Below are 24,719 nucleotides of genomic sequence, written 5' to 3' on the forward strand. Positions count from 1 at the left end.
TTGCTGTTTAATATATTCAGAAATAATCTGGAAAAATGAGTGAACAGTTAGGTGGCAAAATTTGCAGACAATACAAAATTACTCAAGATAGTTAAGTCCAAAGCTGACTGTGAAGAGTGACAAAGGGATCACACAAAACTGGGAGAGCAGCTGACAAAATGACAGATGAAAGTCAATGTTAAGTGCAAAGTAATGCACATTGGAAAACATAATCCCTGTAGATACAAATGGATGGGGTCTAAATTAGCTGTTACTACTTGTAGTGGGGTTGGCGGTCATTCCTCCCCCTCTGGCTCAGAGGGAAGTCATGCCGCCTCACTGGGTCACTGTGGGGTCAACTTGGTCACAGGGGGGACTTAGCAAATCGAGGGCTGCAGCCTAGGAGGCCCTGGTCCTCAAGCAGGGCAGAGCAGCAGTCTAGGGAGCTCAGGCCCTCAGGCAGGGCAGAGCCACAAACCGTCTTTCTCCTGGCTCAGGCAGATGGCAGACAAACACCGGCCTCTTAGCCTAAGGTGGTTAGGCAGCCATCCCAGTGGCAGCAGGGGGATCCGGACCCACTCCACTCCACTCCACCAGGTCCCAGCCCAGGGCCCTGACAGTGATAGAGGGCTCCACCACTGCGTCAGCAGGGATTCCCACCAAAACACACTGACCCGAACACCAACAGCAAAACCAGACAAAAGTCTGGTTTCCCCGGGGCTACTTCCTACCACAATCCAGGGAGGCACTCCAGCGTCCTGGAATCTTGTCTCCTTAGGTTATTCAGCTGCTGCCAAGATCAGCAGTTCCTCTCCAGACAAGGTCCCGTCAGGGGGGCAAGGTGTTACACCATTCAGTTGGAGGGCTGCAGCAGGCAAGTGGCATCTGTCTCCTTGGCTTCCCCCCAACCGAGCTGGAGACCCTGCCTCTTACACTTCCTGTCCCATCTCTCAACTTCTGGCGTGAGGGCTGGGCCTGGCCTGGTTCCACTCACCCAGGCACTGAGAGTGGTCCCTCTCCCTCTGGCTTGGAGGGAGGCCACTCTGCCTCACTGCACCACTTAAGAAAGAGATCTTAGAGTCATCCTGGATAGTTCTATGAAAACATCTGCTCAATGTGCAGAAACAGTCAAAAAAGCTAACAGAATGTTAGGAACCATTAGCAAAGGGATAGATAATAAAACAAAAGATATCATAATGCTGCTATATAAATTCATAGTACTGCCACACCTTGAATACTTCAAGCAGTTCTGGTTATCCTATCTCAAAAAAGATATATTAGAATTGGAAAAGGTGCAGAGAAGGGCAATGAAAATTATTAGAGGTATGGAACATCTTCTATAAGAGGAAAGATTAAAAAGACTTGGACTGTTCATTTTAGAAGAGAGATGACTAAGGGAGGATATGATAGAGGTAGTGTGCCAGGCATTGAACTCACTATGTCACATGAGGGTATGCTATCAATTTAGGGGCCCATCCTGGAAGTTGCTGATTTCTCTGACTCCAAATCTGGCAAAGCATTACGCACATGTTTAACTGTAAGCATGTGTGTAATCCCATTGGCATGGTAATATTTCCAGGATTATTTTCTATCCCATTCTTTACACATTTTTACATTTTGTTGGTTGAGCTCTGTGCAGAGATTTTCATTGAGTTCTCCACACTGACACTGAGTCATTTAACACATTATTATTTTTACTCTTCTTTTTTATTGGCAATAAAATGCTTTTTTGTATGGGTCAATGAGCCAATCTCCCTGTTTATTATGGTTGTCTGTGTATGGCTATAGAGTGCTGTGACCCTCTTGACATTCTCTCCCAAGGCTGGTATCAGGAAATCCCTGTTCATTAAAACTTGCAATCCTATGAGTTTGCTTTGTGTCTTCTATTTGGTGTGTTTTCTTATATCTTTCCACAGCCTGCTGACATATTTTGTTTCTTCTGGGGATTCTCTTTTGAACACATCACTACTTTCTAGGTAGAAAATCAGAGACCTTGATTGTGATCTCACTTACTGCAATGTAAATTTGGAGGAGGGCCAATGTACATTGGAGTTACACCAGCGTAAAATCAGTGTGATAGGAGAATCCTACCCAGACTGAGTATAGGAGTTGTCACGAAAGGCTCAAATTGCAGCTGGCCTGCAAGAACATATGCTTATCAGCTTTTATTTTACAGGGGAAAGCTGGAGGTGAGTTTGGAAGTGATCTGTATATTTAAAAGGAGGCTTTCTCCAAAATGGTTTATTTTACACTGTAACTATGTGAATAGCAATGTATGTACTTACAGTATTACATAATTCAGCTTTAAATGAAGTGAATGCTCTTCACACTTGCTGTAATAACTGTTAATTGAAAGTGGTAAAATTGCCACAATGTTGGTATGCTTTTGGATATTTTATTCTTAACATTAACTATGGTTCTTTCCTGGTTCAGTACAGTGAACCACAGAATCATAGCAATGTACAACTGGAAGTAACCTTGAGAGGTCATCTAGTCCAACCCACCACAGAGGCAGGATCAAATAGACCTAGACCATTCCAAACAGCTGTTTTGTCTAATCAGTTCTTAAAGACCTCAACTGACAGGGATTCGTCAACCTCTCTTGGAAGCCCATTCCACTGCTTAACTATCCTTATGTTTAGCAACGTTTTCCTAATATCTAACAAATCTCCCTGGCTGCAGATTGAGTCCATTATTTCTTGTCCTACTTTCCGTGGACATGGAGAAGAATTTATCACTGTTCTCTTTAGAACAGCCCTTAACATATTTGAAGATTGTTATCAGGTCCTCCTGCAGTTTTCTTTTCTCAGGACTAAACTTGTCCAGTTTTTTTAACCTTTCCTCATAGCTTAGGTTTTATGCTACATGCTAAAAGCTTACCAGAGATCATTCCCAACTCCATCCTGGGGCTCTGGTAGGTTTTAGTCCTTCAAAACAATTTAGATGGGGCTACTATAAGGTGGGTGCATAACTGGCTGGATAACCATACTCAGAGAGTACATGCATAAATCAGAGAGTAGTTATTAATGGCTCCCAATCCTGTAAAGGTATAACAAGTGGGGTTCCGCAGGGGTCTGTTTTGGGACTGGCTCTGTTCAATATCTTCATCAACGACTTAGATGTTGGCATAGAAAGTACGCTTATTAAGTTTGCAGACGATATCAAACTGGGAGGGATTGCAATTGCTTTGGAGGACAGGGTCAAAATTCAAAATGATCTGGACAAATTGGAGAAATCGTCTGAGGTAAACCGGATGAAGTTCAATAAAGACAAATGCAAAGTGCTTAACTTAGGAAGGAACAATCAGTTTCGCACATACAGAATGGGAAGAGACTGTCTAGGAAGGAGTATGGCAGAAAGAGATCTAGGGGTCATAGTGGACCACAAGCTAAATATGAGTCAACAGTGTGATACTGTTGCAAAAAAAGCAAACGTGATTCTGGGATGCATTAACAGGTGTGTTGTAAACAAGACACAAGAAGTCATTCTTCCGCTCTACTCTGCGCTGGTTAGGCCTCAAGTGGAGTATTGTGTCCAGTTCTGGGCACCACATTTCAAGAAAGATGTGGAGAAATTGGAGAGGGTCCAGAGAAGAGCAACAAGAATGATTAAAGGTCTTGAGAACATGACCTATGAAGGAAGGCTGAAAGAATTGGGTTTATTTAGTTTGGAAAAGAGAAGACTGAGAGGGGACATGATAGCAGTTTTCAGGTATCTAAAAGGGTGTCATCAGGAGAAGGGAGAAAACTTGTTCACCTTAGCCTCTAATGATAGAACAAGAAGCAATGGGCTTAAACTGCAGCAAGGGAGATTTAGGTTGGACATTAGGAAAAAGTTCCTAACTGTCAGGGTAGTTAAACACTGGAATAAATTGCCTAGGGAGGTTGTGGAATCTCCATCTCTGGAGATATTTAAGAGTAGGTTAGATAAATGTCTATCAGGGATGGTCTAGACAGTATTTGGTCCTGCCATGAGGGCAGGGGACTGGACTCGATGACCTCTCGAGGTCCCTTCCAGTCCTAGAGTCTATGAATCTATGAAAACCCACAAGTAGGGTTTACCACTTCATATCCAGCTTAGATCCAGTTCCGGCTATTGATGTTGGCCTTCTGCAACAGGTAGTCAGCAGACAAAGCTCCTCTTCAGGGCTTAACGTCAAAAGGCTTGGTTATCTCATAACGATAGTTGGCTAATTTGCATTCACCTCTTCCTAGGGATTCTCCAGGAAATCTACTTATTGTCCCAAAGTCCCCTGGGTATTGTACCTGTCTGGTACATTTCCAGTGTAGTCTTTTGAACTCCCAAGTCTCACATCTGTCATATCCCTCTGTAACAACGCTACCTTTGGCAGGACACTACTGAGAGTACCAATTCAGAACAAATTGCTTAGAGCAGGGCAGTCATAGCCCAAGGTTGGGGTTCCTCCACTGCTAAGGCACACCAAACCAGCCAAACAGAGAGGACTTCAGTTTTAATCCATTGGCTAACCAGAAGTCATACAAGCAATACGCTTGGACACTCCAGTTTCCCAGTATCATCACCAGCAGCCACTCCTTATGGGGATGAATGGTTATGAAAACCAATACTCCAGGGAAAGAAAAAGGGTTCTCCCGATCCCAAAGGACCGAGCCCCAGACCCAGATCAATATACAAGTCAGATCTTACCCACAAATCGTTCTGTTGCCAGTCCTTTAGAATCTAAAATCTAAAGTTTTATTCATAAAAAGAAAGAAATATAGATGAGAGTTAAAATTAGTTAAATGGAATTAATTACATACAGTAATGGCAAAGTTCTCGGTTCCAGCTTGTAGCAGTGATGGAATAAACTGCAGGCTCAAAACAAGTCTCTGGAGTATATTCACAGATTTGGATGGGTCATTCAGTCCATTGTTCAGAGCTTTAGTTTGTAGCAAAGTTCCTCCAGGGCTAAAAAGCAGGACTGAAGACAAAATGGAGGGGTTTCCAGGGCTTTTTATATCCTCTGCCATGTGGAAGGACACCCCTTTGTTCTTACTGTGGAAAATCACAGCATCACGATGAAGTTTGGAGTCACATGGGAAGTCACATGTCCATGCATGACTCAGTTTTTTACAGGTGGAGCAGCCATTGCTCACATGCTACCTTGAACGTTCCCAGGAAGGCTCTTTGTACGTGGATTGGAGTCTCCCAAGGTCCATTGTAAGTTAAGTGTTTCTTGATTGGGCACTTAATCTGAAGAATTCTTTCTCAAGAAGCTGACCAAATGCTTTACTAATGCTACTTAGAATCAAACACATTGAGATACAAGTACGTAGCCAATAGTCATAACTTCAAATACAAAAATGTTACACACATATAGACAGCATAATCATAACCAGCATATTACAACCTGTTCATAGACACCTTACTTGACCTCCTTTGTACAAGATTTGGTGCAACTATAGGACCTTGGTTGCAACAATGATCTATACGGTCACAGTTCATGTCAGTAATGTCACACCCTCCCATAGAGATATTCAGTACACTACTGGCCCACAATAATACATAACCTTAATACAATCAGGTCTTCCAAAGACATTGCCGGAAATTACCATAGCTGTCACAGAAACACCCTCCCAGTTTGACAGTGAACCACTGATAATTACTCTTTGTATATGGTCATCAACCAGTTGTGCATCCACCTTATAGTAATTTAATCTAGACCACATTTACCTAGTTTGCTTATGAAAATGTCATGTGGGACTGTGTCAAAAGCCCTACTAGAATCAAGGTATATCATATCTCCTGCTTCCCACCCCCGTCCCCTTTTGCACTAGTCCAGTAATCTTTTCAAAGAAGGAAATTAGGTTGGTTTGGCATGGTTTGTTCTTGACAAATCCATGCTGGCTGTTACTTATTACTCTATTTTTATCCTCTATGATGGGTGCTTACAAATTGATTGATTAACAGTTTGTCCCAGTATATTTCCAGGTATCAAATTTAGGCTGACTCATCTATAATTCTCTGGGTCCTTTTTGTTCTCCTTTTTAAAGACAGGTACTATGTTTGCCCTTCTCCAGTCCTCCAGGACCTCACACATCCTCCATGATTTCTCAAAAATAATTTTTAATGGTTCCAAGATTGCTTCATGCTAGTTCCTTAAGTATCCAAGGGTGAATTTCGTCATGTCCTGCTTACTTGAATATATCTAACTTATCTAAATGTTCTTTAAGCTGTTCTTTCCCTATTCTGGCTTGTGTTCCTTCCTCCTTGTTGATATTAATTGTGTTAATCATCTGCTTACAGTTAACCTTTATAGTGCAGACTGAAACAAATGCTTTGTGCGTGGCCAGGGTATACAATAAAGTTTGGTAGACTAGCCTTGAACAATAGTTGCACTGCATGCGCAAAAGTTGGTATTAAAGGCAATGTGTTTCTGAACCTCCTTCCACTGAAGATGAATGCTATTCAAAGTTGCTTTAAGAGTTTGCTAAGGTTAGACTGTTCAGAACATGATTTCATAGAATTATAGGACAGGAAGAGAAGTCGAGAGGTCATCCAGTCCAGTCCCCTGCACTCAAGACAGGACTAAGTATAATCTAGACCATCCCTTACAGGTGTTTGTCTAACCTGTTCTTAAAAATCTCCAGTGATGAAGATTCCACAACCTCCCTATGCAATTTATTCCAGTGCTTAACCACCCATTAGGAAGGCTTTCCTAAACCACCCTTGCTGCAATTTAAGCCCATTGCTTCTTGTCCTATCATAAGAGGCTAAGGAGAACCATTTTTCTTCCTCCTCCTTGTAACAATCTTTCATTTACTTGAAAACTGTTATCATGTCCCCTCTCAGTCTTCTCTTCTCTAGACTAAACAAACCTAATTTTTTCAATCTTCCCTCACAGATCAAATTTTCTAGACCTTTAATCATTTTTGTTGCTGTTCTCTGGACTTTCTCCAGTTTATCCTACATCTTTCCTGAAATGTGGCGCCCAGAACTGGACACAATACTCCAGCTGAGGCCTAATTAGTGCGGAGTAGAATAGACTAATTACTTTTTGTGTCTTGCTTACAACACTACTGCTAATACATCCCAGAATGATGTTTACTTTTTTTTTGCAACAGTGTTACACTGCTGACTCATATTGAGCTTGTGATCCACTACGACCCCCCAGTTCCCTTTCTGTAGTACGCCTTCCTAGGCAGTCATTTCCCATTTCTTTTGTTAGCCTGGAAGACAGGTGAATTTCCAAACTCCTTTCCTATTTCACTTTCAGAATCCCAAAGGCAGTTTGCAGCCAGTGTTAGAGTGAAAGCCAACATTAGTATACAAATAGCAAGAGCCTGCCTATAAATATATATATGTAATTGTTTTGAAGCCTTTGTGAGGAACCCAGATGAACTTTGCATGAATCATGTTTTAAAAAACCAACAGTCCTCACTTCTGAGAAACTTCTCCCTTCTGCATGCATTTTCTGTATGAAAAAAAATTACCTTCCCCTGCCCCAGCCACCTACAGTATAAACAGCCAATATTGTATCTTTACAGCAAATTCTTCTGAGAGAGATGTCAAGGAAAACGTGCTATTGACTGCAAGGCAGGATGGGTACTTGTGTTGTACTATTTGTTTCCTGCTCAGTCAGCTATCCTATAACCAACCCTTTGAATCAAAGGGCCATAGAGTTCTCTGGGGAGGAGGAGGCATCCCAGTCCTTAGGAACCAGAGGAACCACAGAGGAGGAACCTCTCCTCCCTCCATGCAGTTTTGCTGACCCCTCTCTACCTTAGCAGCCTTGCTACAGTTAGCCTAGTTCCTCTCAAGCAGAATCCACCGAGGGAAACCTATGAATTGATGCTGCTAGAAGTGACATTCGCCCTCACGATAAAGTCCTTTGTGGTGTCTTTGGGAGATGGTAATGAAGCACAGCCAGTTCCTTGTGGTAACCCTTCCTGCCTCATAAGCCCTACACTGAGTCCCAGAAGAGGGTAACGGTGTCATGGGGGTGGCATTTGCTTCTCCTTAAAGTAGAGCTGTTTGTGTGAAAGGATGTATTGTGCTTGTGAATGAGAGATGAACTGGTCTGCACAATCATGAATGGAAGGAGAAGTGTCCATGAGTTGTGGTCTACATTATGAAAAAATGAGCGCCTCTAATTAGCCCCTTAGGAGTTCTTCATGAGAAGAGGTGTGAGTCTCTTTACTTGGTATATGTCAACTTCCTACAATTCCAGGGGACTAGACTTGCAAAGAAGTCCTCTGAATAATAGGTCCTTTTAATCTAGATTCTGTGATGTGATGAATCTTTGATTCTAATGCAAATGTGATGCTCAACATTTAGTTTTCAGAAGGCAAAAACCTTTCAGTGGTTCTATGTAAAATCAGAATACACATAGTTGAGGTATTGTGTAACATAACTGATTACTCCTCAAACAGGCAATTAAAAAACCTACTTCAGTTTTTTCCTCAATGTTAGTCATCACTACCAGATAATATTTATTTTGTTTATTACGTTCTGAGTCACTTGTGCAAAGTTTTACATCTGTTGTTTACAGCACACTTATGTATCACTGAATTTGCTTTCCTTGGGCTTGCCTCACCACTGCATTATTTTGATTTTATATCTCTGTCAATATGGTTATTGCACTGGAGTTACACAGGCATAAAAATGGAGTAACATGTGGTAACTCAGGCCCTGCTAAGGCAGTAGGTCAGAGGCCAAGTTGCACTGTGATTCAAGTACGAGACCTGTGTCATTTTGCATTGTGGACACTGGTCAAGCTGCAGACACAAGTCAGAAGGTGTCTATACGGCACTGTGCAGACAATAGCTCACCTGAGAGACCCAGGTCCAGTAATTGTAAGCCCAGGCTTACAATGCAATGTGGATGCTCAAATGTTGTTTGGAAACACCAAGTCCATAAACCTGGGGCCCAGCAACCTGGGTTTACAATACAATATAGACATACCCTAAGTTCTCTGTGCCTCAGTTTAACCATCTGCAAGAACTCTTGACTACCTCATATGAGTACCATGAGGGTTAAGTTATGCCTGTAAGGTCATGTAATATTTAAGATCTTGGAAGATGAAATGTAGAAATAAATACTAGCATTAAAGGTTTGTTGATCAGCCCTTGTTATACTCCCAGAGCAGGGTCAGTTTTAAAACTGGAGTTTTATTAAACGTAGTATCTAAACCAACACACACAGCTTGCACGCTCTTGAAGGCTGAGGAGTCCTTTCCGAATTGGAGTACATTGCACTAAACTCTCCTGTGGCAATCACACCCTGCTCCCCAGAACTGTGCCTTTGACTTCTTCAGCAGAGCTCCCATCCTTAAAGGGACAGGGTGCGTGTAAATATAACCCTAGTAGTCCCATATAAGTGCTACATATTTCCATTAGCAACCTCAGTTTTAAAGGGCTTCCAACTTGGTAAAAATCACATCACTAGCTGAGAGTTGGTATGTAATGTTCCAGCATGGAAGAATTTTTTTAAAATGAAATTAGATAAAGATTATATTTTTCAACTATGGAAATAAAATTAAACGTCTCATGCTACTGATAATGGTTTATACTTCTTGGACAGATGAAGACCAACTCTGCTTTCTTCCTAAATCATCATATATTATTTCTATTGCTGTAGCACAGGTGCTGCACTAACATAACAAAAAGATGGTCCCTGCCCCTTTATCTTATAATTTAAATATATTCTGAGGCGCTTCTTGGCCATTAATCCAGGCTGACAGACATAACTCAAGCTTTTTCTTGTCAAAGGCAGCTCTTACATGAAAAGAGATGCCAAATGCTTTAATTTGACAGCTGGGCTTTTACATTCTTCGATGGTTAAGTTTTTTCATATTTTCCTTCCTTTTTAAAGAGACATCTCTAGTAAACTCATAAAACAGAATATATACATTGATAGGTGGATGTACAATGGCATGGAGTATATTTTCAATTGTCAAATAACAATTAGTGCCTGTATGTGTGAAATTCTGTCTATTGATCTAATTGACTGGTTGTTAATCTAGGACAATTTGACCCCAGCCAAGTAGCCACCTACTATCTGAAAATTCTTGCCAAAAGCTATGTCTAAGAGCCCCTGTCATCCATCCAGCTTCAAAAACTGCAACTCAAAAATATACCACACTGTCAGTGGGGCCCTACCAAATTCAAGGTCCATTTTGGTAAATTTCATCATCAGAGGATTTTTTAAATTGTAAATTTCATGATTTCTGCTATTTAAATCTGAAATTTCACAGTGTTGTAATTGTAGGGTCCTGACCCAACAAGGAGTTGTGGTGGGGATTCAAAGTTATTGTAGGGGGGGTTGTGGTACTGCTACCCTTACTTCGGTGCTGCTGCTGACGGCCGCACTGTCTTGAGAGCTGGGCAGCTCAAGAGCTGTGGCTGCTGGCTGGGAGCCCAGCTCTGAAGGCAGAGCCGCCACCAGCAGCAGCGCAGAAATAAGGATGGACTAGTATGGTTGGTATTGCCACCCTTACTTCTAGGCTGCTGCCTGCAGAGCTGGGCGCTCAGCCAACAGCCACCACTCTCCAGCTGCCACCTGCCTAAAATAACCTTGCGACACTGCCCCCACCCCCCCGCAACTCCCTTTTGGGTCAGGACCCCCAATTTGGGAAACACTGGTCTCCCCTATGAAATCTGCATGGTAGTGGGTAAAAGCACACAAAAGACCAGATTTCATGGAGGGACAGATTTCACGGTCCATAACGCGTTTTTCATGGCCAGGAAGTTGGTAGGGTCCTAACTATCAGCCATCAATACTATATTTCTTTTATTAAAAGCACATCTTATATGTACAACTTACTAGCTGCAGATTTACAGCTCTGTCTATATATATTCCCCCCGTAGTAACTTTCAAATTTTGCATGCAGTTTGACTGCCTGATCCCCATTACAGACAATGTTCTGGCTTTTGTGTATTGTATGGTTTTACTGCATGGAAGGATTACGAGATCAAGGGCCTGATTCAGGAAAGCATGTGCTTAAGTCTCATTGACTTCAATGGGACTCAAGCATATGCTTAAAGTTAAACTAGTTTTTAAGCAGCTTTCCTGAATCAAGGCCTAAATAAGATTTGACTCCACTGAAGTAAATGGGATTGGTATAAAATTGGTGTAATTGAAAGGAAAATAAGATCCCAATGGTAAAACTTCCATTCATAGGCGCCAACTTTCTCCAGCGCCAGTGGATGCCTGTGCCCCCCTGCCCCTGGCCATGCTCTGACTCCACCCTTTCCCCCACCCCTGTTCCCACCCCCATTCCAACTCCATCCCCAAAGTCCCCGCCCTAACTCTGCCCCCTCCCTGCCCCATTGGATCCTTTCCCCAAATCCCCGCCCTGGCCCTGCCTCTTCCCCCAGCATACCGCATTCCCCCTTCTCCCCTCTCCCTGCCCTGCGAATCAGCTGTTTTATGGCGCAAGCGCTGGGAGGGAGCGGGGAAAAGCAGGATGCAGCAGCGCTCACAGAGGAGGCAGAGGTAAGCTGGAGCAGAGGAGTTGGGGTGGGGAGCTGCTAGTGGGTGCTGAGCACCCACCAATTTTTTTCCGTTGGTGCTCCAGCCCCAGAGCACCCCTGGAGTCGGCACCTATGCTCCCATTGACTTCACTGGGGTCAGGATTTTACCCCAAGTGTTTAGCATCTTCCTGTGCAGGTTCTGCTAGTGCAGGAGTGGGCAAACATTTTGGTCTGAGGGCCACATCTGGGTATGGAAATTGTATGGCAGGCCATGAATGCTCATGAAATTGCGGGGTGGGAGGGGGTGAGGGCTCTGGCTGGGGGTGCGGGCTCTGAGGTGGAGCCAGAAATGAGGAGTTCAAGGTGCAGGAGGGGGCTTCAGGCTGGGAAAGGGGGTTGGAGTGGGGGAGTGAGTGCTCTGGCTGAGGGTGCGGGCTCTGGGGTGAGGCTGCGGATGAGGGGTTGGGTGCAGAAGGGTGCTCTGGGCTGGGACCAAGGGATTTTGAGAGCAGGAGAGGGATCAGGGATGGAGTAGGGGCCTGGGAAGGTGGCAGGGGTGCAAGGTCCAGGCAGCGCTTACCTCAAGCAGCTCCTGGAAGCAGTGGCATGCCCCCCCACCTTCAGCTCCTACACGGAGGTTTGGCCAGGCAGCTCTGCATGTTGCCCCATCTGCAGGCGCCGCCCCTTCAGCTCCCATTGGCCATGGTTCCTGACCAATGGGAGCTGCGGGGGCCATGCTTGGGATGGGGTCAGCATGCATAGGAGCCGGAGGGGGGACATGCCGCTGCTTCTGGAAACCATGTGGAGCCACAGCATGTGCGGAGCGGGGCAAGCCCTGGACCCTGCTCCCTGGCAGGAGCTCAAGGACCAGATTAAAAGGTCTGAGGGGCCGGATGCGGCCCCTCAGCCATAGTTTGCCCACCCCTGTACTAGTGTAACACCAACAGACTCCAGTCGTCAGCAGGCAGGATTAAACCTGAGACTTCTGGAGCTTAATGCATGAGCCTCTACTGCATGAGCTAAAAGCCACCTGGCCCTTAGCTAAGGCTGTAGCAGACTCATTAATCTCTAAGCGTTCTCAGTGCCACTACAAGGAACAGAGCATCACACCCAGGAGATGTGGGTTACACTAGGACAGCTCTTTCCCTAGCTCATCACTTGAAGGTTTATGTTTATTGAGCTATTCCTGGTGACCTGTGTTGGTAGATAGCAAGCAATAATGAGGTCTATATGGTCATTACGATTAAGTTTGTAGCCACCAATTGTTGCAACAACTTGACTCCAAACTTTCTCAATTTTTAAAAAATGGGCCTTCTGAGATTTATTAGTAAAACCTCCTCAGGGTTTCTGTCTCTTGGCAAGCCAGTGATGTGTTTCTTGTTTTTAAAAATATATATATTGACAACAGGGGAAAAACTGATTGGGAAAGGAAAACAGGTTATCCCCACAGCAGAGGAAATGTGAGAAATCCTAAAATTAGGTGGAAAAAGTGGCTCCCTGTTGTGTGGGGTGCTCTCATTGAAAGCACACATTATCATTCACTTTCTGATCATGGTGTCGGTACCATATTAATCTGCTTCAATTTCTGAATAGTTGTACCAGGGATTGTAGCATCCCAAAAATCTGGCACAGAGCAAAAATTATAGCTGTTCCCAAGCCAGGCAAACCACTGATTGACCCAAAGAGTTGCTGATCACTTTCTAGTCTGTTACCCATAAACTGATTGAGAGACTAATCCTGATGCAGATAATGGGGTAGTCAATCCTCAGCTGCTTTGCATCCCGGCTGGATGCGAGAGGGGAAGATACATCCAAGTTCAGGTACTTTGTCTGATTCAATACATAGAAAATGCATTTGAGGCAGTAGAGAATGTTGCTGCAGTCCTTATTGACCTGACAGGAGCCTACGGCAGTGGGGCACATCAGGCTGACTGCCAAGCTACTGCACATTATTCCTCATAGGCCAATAGTGTAGGTCATCTGAGAAATGATTACTAACCAAAATTTTATTCTGTGAGTTGGGGAGAAAAATTAGTCTCCTTAAATGTCTCTGCAACAGCCTGCCACACATTTTGGCATTTGTTCAGTGTAGACACATATGACCTCCTGAAATGCAGGCAGAAAAGTATGTGTAAATTGATATCTGAATTGCCGACACTGGAAATGATTTCCATAGGATTGAAGGGAATCACAGCTAAGACCATAATGCTGTGACCACATATTTGTAGCACTGGAGACTAATCCTTAGTGAAACCAAGACAGTAGCAACTACTTTCCAGCTAAACAATTGTCTTGTCAATCAACCCATATTGATGCATGTACAAAGATGATTACTACCATTGCAACTAGTTGTCACATACTTGGAGTAAAACTTGACAATAGCCAGACATACCAGCCTCATCTGAAACACCTGAAAATGAAAATCTCTTCCCATACCACCTTGATGCGAAAACTCTCCTGAGAGCAGGCCCTTCAGTCCTTGGTACATCTGTATCAGCCCTGGTGTTTGCACCAGCTGAATATTACTCTTGGTTGGGGAGCGCAGTTGCCACACCCAGCATGGACAAGAAGTTGGCTAGTCATTCACTTATATTATTAGTAGCTGCTTGAATTATACACAAACCTCCAGTTTGTATAGCTCTATTCAGCTTTTGACAAGATGAAATTACTGTTAAGTCTGCTTGAAGAGCTGAGACTGATGAAACAAACTTATTACATCTCCAGTCGACTAATGCCCCATTTTCAGACAGGAAACAACATACAGCACCAACTTGAAGGTCTGCTCCTGTGGATCCCACTCCTATCGATCCAGGTCTGACACCATGGCTGATCTGTCAAGACTCCTTTGCCATGGCATCTCACATACTCCTGGACAAGAGGGTTACTGCCCCGTTGCCATGCGTGGATGATCAGCACTGCCAGGGGCTGAAAATTACGTTCTTGGAGTGGAAAGAATATAACACACTAGGGGTACTTCTACACTACAAGATTATTCCAATTTTACATAAACCGGTTTTATAAAACAGATTGTATAAAGTCTAGTGCACGTGGCCACACTAAGCACATTAATCCGGCGGTGTGCGTCCATGGTCCGAGGCTAGCGTCGATTTCCGGAACGTTGCACTGTGGGTAGCTATTCTGTAGCTATCCCATAGTTCCCGCAGTCTCCCCTGGCCCTTGGAATTCTGGGTTGAGATCCCAGTGCCTGATGGGGCAAAAATCATTGTCGCGGGTGGTTCTGGGTAAATGTCGTCACTCATTCCTTCCTCCGGGAAAACAACGGCAGACAATCATTTCGCACCCTTTTTCCCTTGATTGCCCTGGCAGACGCCATAGCACGGCAACCATGGAGCCTGTTCAGCTTTTTTTTTATTGTCACCGTATGTGTACTGGATGCCACTAACAGAGGCATTACTGCAGCACTACACAGCAGCATTCGTTTGCTTTTGCATGATAGCAGAGACGGTTATCAGTCGTTCTGTACTGTCTGCTGCCATTGTAAATTGGCAGTAAGATGATGGTTATCTGTCTTTCTGTACTATCTGCTGCTATCATGGGGTCCCCTGGCTGAGGTCGGCTGGGGGCGCAAAGGCAAAACTGGGAATGACTCCCCGAGTCAATCCCTCCTTTATGGTTTCTCAGTCCTGCCTAGAATATGGGGCAAGTGTGCTAGAGAACCAGTGTATCAGAGAGCACAGCTGCTCCGTGTCAGATCTCGCAGAAATGATGAGCTACATGCCATTCATGGGGGGTGCCCCTGCAACAACCCCATCCGTTGCTTCCCTCCTCCTCCAACCTTCCTGAGCTACCGTGGCAGTGTTCCCCCCATTTGTGTCATGAAGTTTTAAAGAATTCAGGAATAAGAAACAGTGACTTGTTAGTGAGATAAAATGAGGGGGAGGCAGCCTCCCGGTGCTATGACAGTCCAGGCAGGACATTAAGCGGTGCAGAGGAGAGGAGCCCAGCATCCCGCTGCTATGATAGTCCAGGCAGGACAGAATCTTTTCTTTACACAGGAAAGGGAGGGGGCTGATGGAGCTCAGCCCCCAGTTGCTATGATGAGGACGGTTACCAGCCGTTCTGTACCATCTACTGGGAATGACCAGGAATCATTCCTATTTTTACCCAGGCGCCCCCGGCCGACCTCACCTGAGGCAAGCCAGGAGCACTCACGGGCTGATGGTGACGACGGATATCAGTCATATTGTACTGTCTGCCACCAGGGAGGGGAGAGGAGCGGATACTGCTCTTCACTGCTTCAGCATCGCATCTAACACCAGTATTCAGTAGACATAGGGTGACATTGAAAAAAGTCAAGAAACGATTTCTTTCCCTTTTCTTTCACGTGGTGGGGGAGGGAGTAAATTGACGAGCTATACTCTGAACCACGCTGGACAATGTGTTTGAACCTATAGGCACTGGGAACTCAGCCAAGAATGCAAATACTTTTCGGAGACTGCTGTGGACTGTGGGATAGCTGGAGTCCACAGTACCCCCTCCCTCCCTCCATGAGCGTCCATTTGATTCTTTGGCTTTCCGTTGTCACGCAGCACGCAGCACTGTGTAGCCTGGAGATTTTTTTCAAATGCTTTGGCATTTCGTCTTCTGTAACGGAGCTCTGATAGAACAGATTTGTCTCCCCATACAGCGATCAGATCCAGTATCTCCTGTACGGTCTATGCTGGAGCTCTTTTTGGATTTGGGACTGCATCGCCACCCATGCTGATCAGAGCTCCACACTGGGCAAACAGGAAATGTAATTCAAAAGTTTGCGGGGCTTTTCCTGTCTACCTGGCCACTGCATCCGAGTTCAGATTGCTGTCCAGAGCGGTCACAGTGGTGCACTGTGGGATACCGCCCGGAGGCCAATACCGTTGATTTGCGGCCACACTAACCCTAATCCGATATGGTAATACCGATTTTAGCGCTACTCCTCTCGTTGGGGAGGAGTACAGAAACTGATTTAAAGAGCCCGTTTAACGCTGCTAAAATCGGTTTAAATGCGTAGTGTAGACCAGGCCTAAGTAAATTCAGGAGTCCATCACTGCACTTACCTCCTTATCCACTTGATCGTAGATCCTGAACCATGCTTAACGGATACTTGCTCATCCACATATGCTGAAACTATGCACCCGACTGTCCTGGTTTCCTCTCCAGGCTGTGAGCATACGACAGTTTTGCAGACAATAACTCATCTGGTGAAAGAGTGCTCGGTTCAACATCAGGAGGGCGATTTACAATGGCTTGCCTCCCTTGATACAGAGGCTATCCTCTGGTTACAGAACATGGAAATTGAGCTCTGATGTCCTCATATGAAAATGAAGAGTGTATTACCACACCTACTGTATATACTGCTGGAACTTAACTTTAAAATATTGATGTAAATGTAATGCTTGACAATCCTGGAGACTGATGTCCTCTGTTCATTTATAAATCAGTTACACTAAGACAGTGGCAGTGCATGGTCCCCCAGCATTACCCATCTATTGTGCCTCAAAACTGAGACGTAGAGACACCATTTTCAGAGATGCAATGAGTTCAGTTTCCATATTCTATTCACTTCTAGGTCTCTCCACTGAAACTGCCAGCAGGATGCTAGTTAGTGCCCATTGTGGGCATGGGTTTTTTTTTTTTGTTAACATGGCCACCCATCCAATGAGATTTGTTGTCCTGGGTGATTTTTAATTGCACGATTGCATGTGTTACCAAATAGCTATCATATTGCAACAGGCTTCACCTGAGGCCAGCACGCCTAGTGTCTCCCAGTTTTGGGATGGCTCTTCTGGGCAGTCCAGAGGGCTCAGTGACCAAGGCACAGTTCATTGTGCTCTCCCCCTCCACCTCGCAAGGTCCTTTTGGATATCTCAGGCAGCCAGGGGAGGAGGGAATGTAGGGGGACCTGGGCCCTCCCTCTCCATAGCTCAAAGGGAGAGATGCTGGGAGTAGATTAGTCCCTACTGGCTGCTACTCCAGATCAGTCTCTCCTGGGCCACTTCCTACCTTCCCTGTTTTCTTTTCAGTTCAGGGTGTGGCCCCAGCCTTGGTTCTTACACAGCTGGGGAGAAGGGAGGTTTCATAGACTCATAGACTCATAGGTCAGAAGGGACCAATATGATCATCTAGTCTGACCTCCTGCACAAGGCAGGCCACAGAACCCTACCCATCCACTTTTATAACAACCCCTAACCCAGGACTGAGTTATTGAAATCCTCAAAATTAGTTTGAAGACCTCAAGCTGCAGAGAATCCACCAGCAAGCGACCCATGCCCCACGCTGCAGGGGAAGGCGAAAAACCTCCAGGGCCCCTGCCAATCCGCCCTGGAGGAAAATTCCTTCCCGACCCCAAATATGGCGATCAGCTAAACCCTGAGCATGTGGGCAAGACTCACCAGCCAGCACCCAAGAAGGAATTCTCTGCAGTAACTCAGTTCCCATCCTATCCAACATCTCCCCGCAGACCATTGAGCAGACTTATCTGGTGATAATCCAAGATCAATTGCCCAAATTAAACTATCCTATCATAACTTCCCCTCCATATACTTATCAAGCTTAGTCTTAAAGCCAGAAAAGTCTTTTGCCCCCACTACTTCCCTCGGAAGGCTGTTCCAGAACTTCACTACCCTAATGGTTAGAAACCTTCGTCTAATTTCAAGTCTAAACTTCCTTATATCCAGTTTGTACCCATTCGTCCTCGTGCCTACATTAGTACTAAATAATTCCTCTCCCTCCCTAACGTTAACCCCCCTGATATATTTATATAGAGCAAGCATATCCCCCCGCAGCCTTCTTTTGGCCAGGCTAAACAAGCCAAGCTCTTTGAGTCTCCTTTCATAAGGCAGGTTTTCCATTCCTCGGATCATCCTAGTAGCCTGTCTCTGGACCTGTTCCAGTTTGAATTCATCCTTCTTGAACATGGGACACCAGAACTGCACACAATATTCCAGATGGGGTCTCACCAGCGCCTTATATAACGGTACTAACACCTCCTTATCCTTGCTGGAAATACCTCGCCTGATGCATCCTAAAATCGCATTTGCTTTTTTAACAGCCATATCGCATTGGCGGCTCATAGTCATCCTGCTATCAACCAATACCCCAAGGTCCTTCTCCTCCTCTGTCGCTTCCAACTGATGCGTCCCCAACGTATATCTAAAATTCTTATTATTAATTCCTAAGTGCATGACCTTGCACTTTTCACTATTGTATTTCATCCTATTACTATTACTCCAGTTTACAAGGTGGTCCAGATCTTCCTGAATAGTATCCCTGTCCTTCTCCGTGTTAGCAATACCCCCCAGCTTTGTGTCATCCGCAAACTTTATTAGGACATTCCCGCTCTTTGTGCCAAGGTCAGTAATAAAAAGGTTAAATAAGATCGGTCCCAAAACCGATCCTTGAGGGACTCCACTAGTGACCTCCTTCCAGCCTGACAGTTCACCCTTCAATACGACCCGCTGGAGTCTCCCCTTTAACCAGTTCCTTATCCACCTTACAACTTTCATATTCATCCCCATCTTTTCCAATTTAACTAACAGTTCCCCATGTGGAATCGTGTCAAACACCTTACTGAAATCGAGGTAAATTGTATCTACCGCATTTCCTGTATCTAAGTAATCCGTCACCTTCTCAAAGAAGGAGATCAGATTGGTTTGGCACGATCTACCTTTAGTAAATCCATGTTGCAATTCGTCCCACTTACCATTGACCTCTATGTCCTTAACTACTTTCTCCCTTAAAATTTTTTCTAAGACCTTACATACTACAGACGTCAAGCTAACAGGCGTATAATTACTCGGATCACTTTTATTCCCTTTCTTAAAAACAGGAACTACATTAGCAATCCTCCAGTCGTACGGCTCAACCCCTGAGTTTATCGATTGCTTAAAAATTCTCGCTAACGGGCTCGCAATTTCATGCGCCAGTTCCTTTAATATCCTCGGATGGAGATTGTCCAGGCCCTCCGATTTTGTCCCATTAAGCTGTTCAAGTTTGGCCTCTACGTCAGTTGCGGTAATATCTACCTCCATATCCACATTCCCGTTTATCATCCCTCCATCATCGCTAAACTCCTCACTAGTCTTATTAAAAACTGAGGCAAAGTACTTATTTAGATATTGGGCCATGCCTAGGTTATCCTTAACCTCCATTCCATCCTCAGTGTATAGTGGCCCTGTCATAAACAGATAGCTAAGGGTTAATGTCTCTTCCACCTGAAGCACCTGACCAGAGGACCAATCAGGAAACCGGATTTTTTCAACTTTGGGTGGAGGGAATTTTGTGACTGAGGTCTTTGTCTTTTGTCTGCCTGCCTGCTTTCTCTGAGCTTTGGAGAAGTAGTTCTACTTTCTAATTTTCTGTTTCTAAGTGTAAGGACAAAGAGATCAGATAGTAAGTTCTATGGTTTCTTTTCTTTGGTATTTGCATGAATATAAGTGCTGGAGTGCTTTGATTTGTCTTCTTTTTGAATAAGGCTGTTTATTCAATATTCTTTTAAGCAATTGACCCTGTGTTGTATCATCTTAATACAGAGAGCACATTTGTATGTATTTTTCTTTCTTTTTATATAAAGCTTTCTTTTAAGACCTGTTGAAGTTTTTCTTTACTTCAGGGAAATTGAGTCTGTACTCACCAGGGAATTGGTGGGAGGAAGGAATCGGGGAGATCTGTGTGTTGGATTGCTAGCCTGATTTTGCATTCCCTCTGGGGGAATAGGAAAGTACTTTTTGTTTCCAGGATTGGGAACAGAGAGGGAGATTCACTCTGTTTGGATTCACAGAGCTTGTGTCTGTGTATCTCTCCAGGAGCACCTGGAGGGGGGAAGGGAAAAAGGATTATTTCCCTTTGTTGTGAGACTCAAGGGATTTGGGTCTTGGGGTCCCCAGGGAAGGTTTTTCAGGGGGACCAGAGTGCCCCAAAACACTCTAATTTTTTGGGTGGTGGCAGCAGGTACCAGGTCCAAGCAGGTAACTAAGCTTGGAGGTTTTCATGCTAACCCCCATATTTTGGACGCTAAGGTCCAAATCTGGGACTAAGGTTATTACATGGTGGCAGTAGGTGGGATATAGACAGAATCCAGAAGCCAGTAGGAATATTATATTTTTCTTTTCTCTGCTAAGGGCTTTTTAGCAGAGAGAGAAGCAGTTGGTTTTAAAAGGGAACCAGAGAGAATTTTTTTTTCTGCTCTCTCTGGCAGTTTGTGGCTTGCATGTTAAGCGAGAAGCCATTAAGAGACTGTTGAGGGTCTTTTGTCATGCAATAGCCCTCCCATTAGGAGGCAAGTACCAGCACTTATATGCATGCAAATAAAGTGGTTTTTCTGGTTTCCCTTCATTGAACATTAGCTAGAGAGAGAAAAGGAAAAAAGCACTGTTGCTAGGCAGACTTCAGGAGGCAACAGAACCTGCAGTTCAGAAGATAAACACCGGAGGGCACCCCCAACACAAGAAAACAGGAATCATGACTTCTAAGGCAAAAATTGAGGCCGAAGAGCAATTCAAAGAAGCTGAACACAGGCGACAACTGGAAATAAAACAAACAGAGATGGAAATAAGAGAGAGAGAAAGAGAGGCAGCACACAAAAGAAAACTAGAAGAAGAAGAGGTGGCCCACCGCCGAGAAATGGAAAAACAACAAAAAGAGAATGAAGAGAAGGAAAAACAGAGAAAACATGAACTGGAGTTGGCAAAAGCTGGGCTGCATGTGCCAGCCAACCCTAACAACCCAGCGCCCATTATTGCTCCACAGCACAGGAAATTTCCCACCTACAAGGCAGGTGATGACACCGAGGCCTTCTTGGAAAATTTTGAAAGAGCCTGTCTTGGGTACAGCATTCCCGAAGACCAGTACATGGTAGAATTGAGGTCACAGCTCAGTGGACCTTTAGCAGAGGTGGCAGCTGAAATGCCTAAGCAGCAAATGAATGACTATAAACTTTTTCAAACCAAGGCCAGATACAGGATGGGGATAACCCCAGATCATGCCCGTCGGCGCTTCAGAACCCAAAAGTGGAAACCAGAGGTGTCATTTCCCAAACACGCCTACTACATTGCAAAAAACTATGAGGCCTGGATAACAGGAAACAACATTAAAACCTTGGAAGAACTAAACCTCCTCATACAAATGGAGCAGTTCTTGGATGGTGTTCCTGAAGACATCACACGGTACATACAAGATGGAAATCCCAAAGATATCGCTGAGGCGGGGAGATTGGAGCCAAATGGATGGAACTGGCAGAAAGCAAGAAAGCTACTGTCAAGGGGAACGATTACCCCAGGGGGCACACAGACCATAAACCCTACAACCGAGGACAGCCAAAGACCCCACATACCACCCAAGTAAAGCCACAGATACCCTACCCTTCAACCTCACCAGTCTCCAGTAACTCACCTCGGCCCAGTGACCCATCAGATGGAAGATGCTTTAAGTGTAATGAACTGGGACATATCAAGGCCAACTGTCCCAAGAACACCATGCGAGTGCAATTCATTACACCACCATCACACCAAAGATCCCCAGGCCCGGATGCCTCTCAAATACCCTTGGAGCGAAGGGAAAATTTGAGAGTGGGCAGAAAGAAGGTTACTGCGTGGAGAGACACGGGGGCACAAGTGTCAGCTATCCACCAATCCTTCGTTGACCCCAAATTCATCAACCCAAAGGCCAAAGTTACAATTTACCCCTTCATGTCACAAGCTGTAGACTTGCCTACAGCTCAACTGCCTGTCCAGTACAAAGGCTGGTCAGGAATGTGGACTTTTGCAGTCTATGACAATTATCCTATCCCCATGCTACTGGGGGAAGACTTGGCCAACCAGGTGAGGCGGGCCAAGAGAGTGGGAATGGTTACACGTAGCCAAACCAGGCAAGCTTCCAGACCCATTCCTGTTCCTGAACCGTCCACAGACGCCCCGTCTGTGTTACCGGAGACCCAGACAGAGGTAGTGGACCCGGATTCCATGCTTACCATTGAAACAGCCACAGCATCTCCAGTCCCAGGCCCGGAACTGGAACAGCAACCAGCACCAGCAAGTGCAACCACATCTTCAAACTCAACGCCAGAGGGCGCCAGTGAGCCAGAACTGGCAGAAGCAAAAGACAACCATACCCAAAAGGCTCAGCCAGAGCCTGAAATACCCTCAGGTGCACCAGCGGAGAGCGGTTCACCAGCAACGGAAACAACCCCATCACCTACATCGCTTCCAGAGGGACCAAGCCCAAGTCCACAGTCTGAGGAAGAACTGGTGACCCCAGCCTCAAGGGAACAGTTCCAGGCTGAGCAGGAAGCGGATGACAGCCTTCAGAAAGCTTGGGCGGCGGCACGGAGCACCCCACCGCCTCTCAGCTCTTCTAATCGATCCCGGTTTGTTATAGACCAAGGACTTTTATATAAGGAAATTCTTTCTGGTGGACACCGGGAAGAATGGCAGCCGCAAAAACAGTTGGTGGTTCCAACTAAGTACCGGGGGAAGCTCTTAAGCTTAGCCCATGATCATCCAGTGGCCATGCTGGGGTGAACAGAACCAAGGACCGGTTGGGGAAGTCCTTCCACTGGGAGGGGATGGGCAAGGACGTTGCCAAGTATGTCCGGTCTTGTGAGGTATGCCAAAGAGTGGGAAAGCCTCAAGACCAGGTCAAGGCCCCTCTCCAGCCACTCCCCATAATTGAGGTCCCATTTCAGCGAGTAGCTGTGGATATTCTGGGCCCTTTCCCAAAAAAGACGCCCAGAGGAAAGCAGTACGTACTGACTTTAGTGGACTTTGCTACCCGATGGCCAGAAGCAGTCGCTCTAGGCAACACCAGGGCTAACACTGTGTGCCTGGCCTTAACAGACATCTTTGCCAGGGTAGGTTGGCCCTGCGACATCCTTACAGATTCAGGGTCTAATTTCCTGGCAGGGACCATGGAAAAACTGTGGGAAACTCATGGGGTAAATCACTTGGTTGCCACCCCATACCACCATCAAACCAATGGCCTGGTGGAAAGGTTCAATGGAACTTTGGGGCCCATGATACGAAAATTCATCAACAAATTCTCCAATAATTGGGACCTAGTGTTGCAGCAGTTGCTGTTTGCCTACAGGGCTGTACCACATCCCAGTTTAGGGTTTTCACCATTTGAACTTGTGTATGGTCACGAGGTTAAGGGGCCATTACAGTTGGTGAAGCAGCAATGGGAGAGGTTTACGCCTTCTCCAGGAACTAACATTCTGGACTTTGTAAGCAACCTACAAAGCACCCTCCGACACTCTTTAGCCCTTGCTAGAGAGAACCTAAAGGATGCTCAAGAAGAGCAAAAGGCCTGGTATGACAGACATGCCAGAGATCGGTCCTTCAAGGTAGGAGACCAGGTTATGGTCTTGAAGGCGCAACAGGCCCATAAGATGGAAGCATCATGGGAAGGGCCATTCATGGTCCAAGAGCGCCTGGGAGCTGTAAACTACCTCATAGCATTTCCCAATTCCTCCCTAAAGCCTAAAGTGTACCATGTTAATTCTCTCAAGCCTTTCTATTCCAGAGACTTACAGGTTTGTCAGTTTACAGTCCAGGGAGATGATGCTGAGTGGCCTGACGGTGTCTACTACGACGGGAAAAAAAGACGGTGGCGTGGAAGAGGTGAACCTCTCAACCACCCTGGAACGTCTGCAGCGGCAACAAATCAAGGAGCTGTGCACTAGCTTCGCCCCATTGTTCTCAGCCACCCCAGGACGGACTGAACGGGCATACCACTCCATTGATACAGGTAATGCTCACCCAGTCAGAACCCCACCCTACCGAGTGTCTCCTCATGCCCAAGCTGCTATAGAACGGGAGATCCAGAACATGCTACAGATGGGTATAATCCGCCCATCTACCAGTGCATGGGCATCTCCAGTGGTTCTGGTACCCAAACCAGATGGGGAAATACGCTTTTGCGTGGACTACCGTAAGCTAAATGCTGTAACTCGTCCGGACAACTATCCAATGCCACGTACCGATGAGCTATTGGAGAAGTTGGGACGTGCCCAGTTCATCTCTACAATAGACTTAACCAAGGGGTACTGGCAAGTACCGCTAGATGAACCTGCCAAGGAGAGGTCAGCATTCGTCACCCATGCGGGGGTGTATGAATTCAATGTCCTTCCTTTCGGCCTTCGAAATGCACCCGCCACCTTCCAGAGGCTGGTAGATGGTCTACTAGCTGGACTGGGAGAATTTGCAGTTGCCTACCTCGATGATGTGGCCATTTTTTCAGACTCCTGGCCCGAACACCTACTACACCTGGAAAAGGTCTTTGAGCGCATCAGGCAGGCAGGACTAACTGTTAAGGCCAA

General features: G+C 45.5%; 1 protein-coding gene and 1 pseudogene across 1 annotated transcript in view; both read left to right on the plus strand.

Moving 5' to 3' along the window:
* KCNK13 (potassium two pore domain channel subfamily K member 13) overlaps window positions 1-24,719 on the plus strand; it is a 156,018-nt gene that overhangs the window by 75,498 nt on the left and 55,801 nt on the right. The gene's annotated exons all lie outside the window — the stretch shown is intronic.
* Window positions 3,290-24,719, plus strand: part of LOC127051264 (swi5-dependent recombination DNA repair protein 1 homolog) — a 365,584-nt pseudogene continuing 344,154 nt past the window's right edge.

The sequence above is a fragment of the Gopherus flavomarginatus genome, chromosome 5 (assembly GCF_025201925.1).
Source record: "Gopherus flavomarginatus isolate rGopFla2 chromosome 5, rGopFla2.mat.asm, whole genome shotgun sequence".
NCBI classification, from domain to species: Eukaryota; Metazoa; Chordata; order Testudines; family Testudinidae; genus Gopherus; species Gopherus flavomarginatus.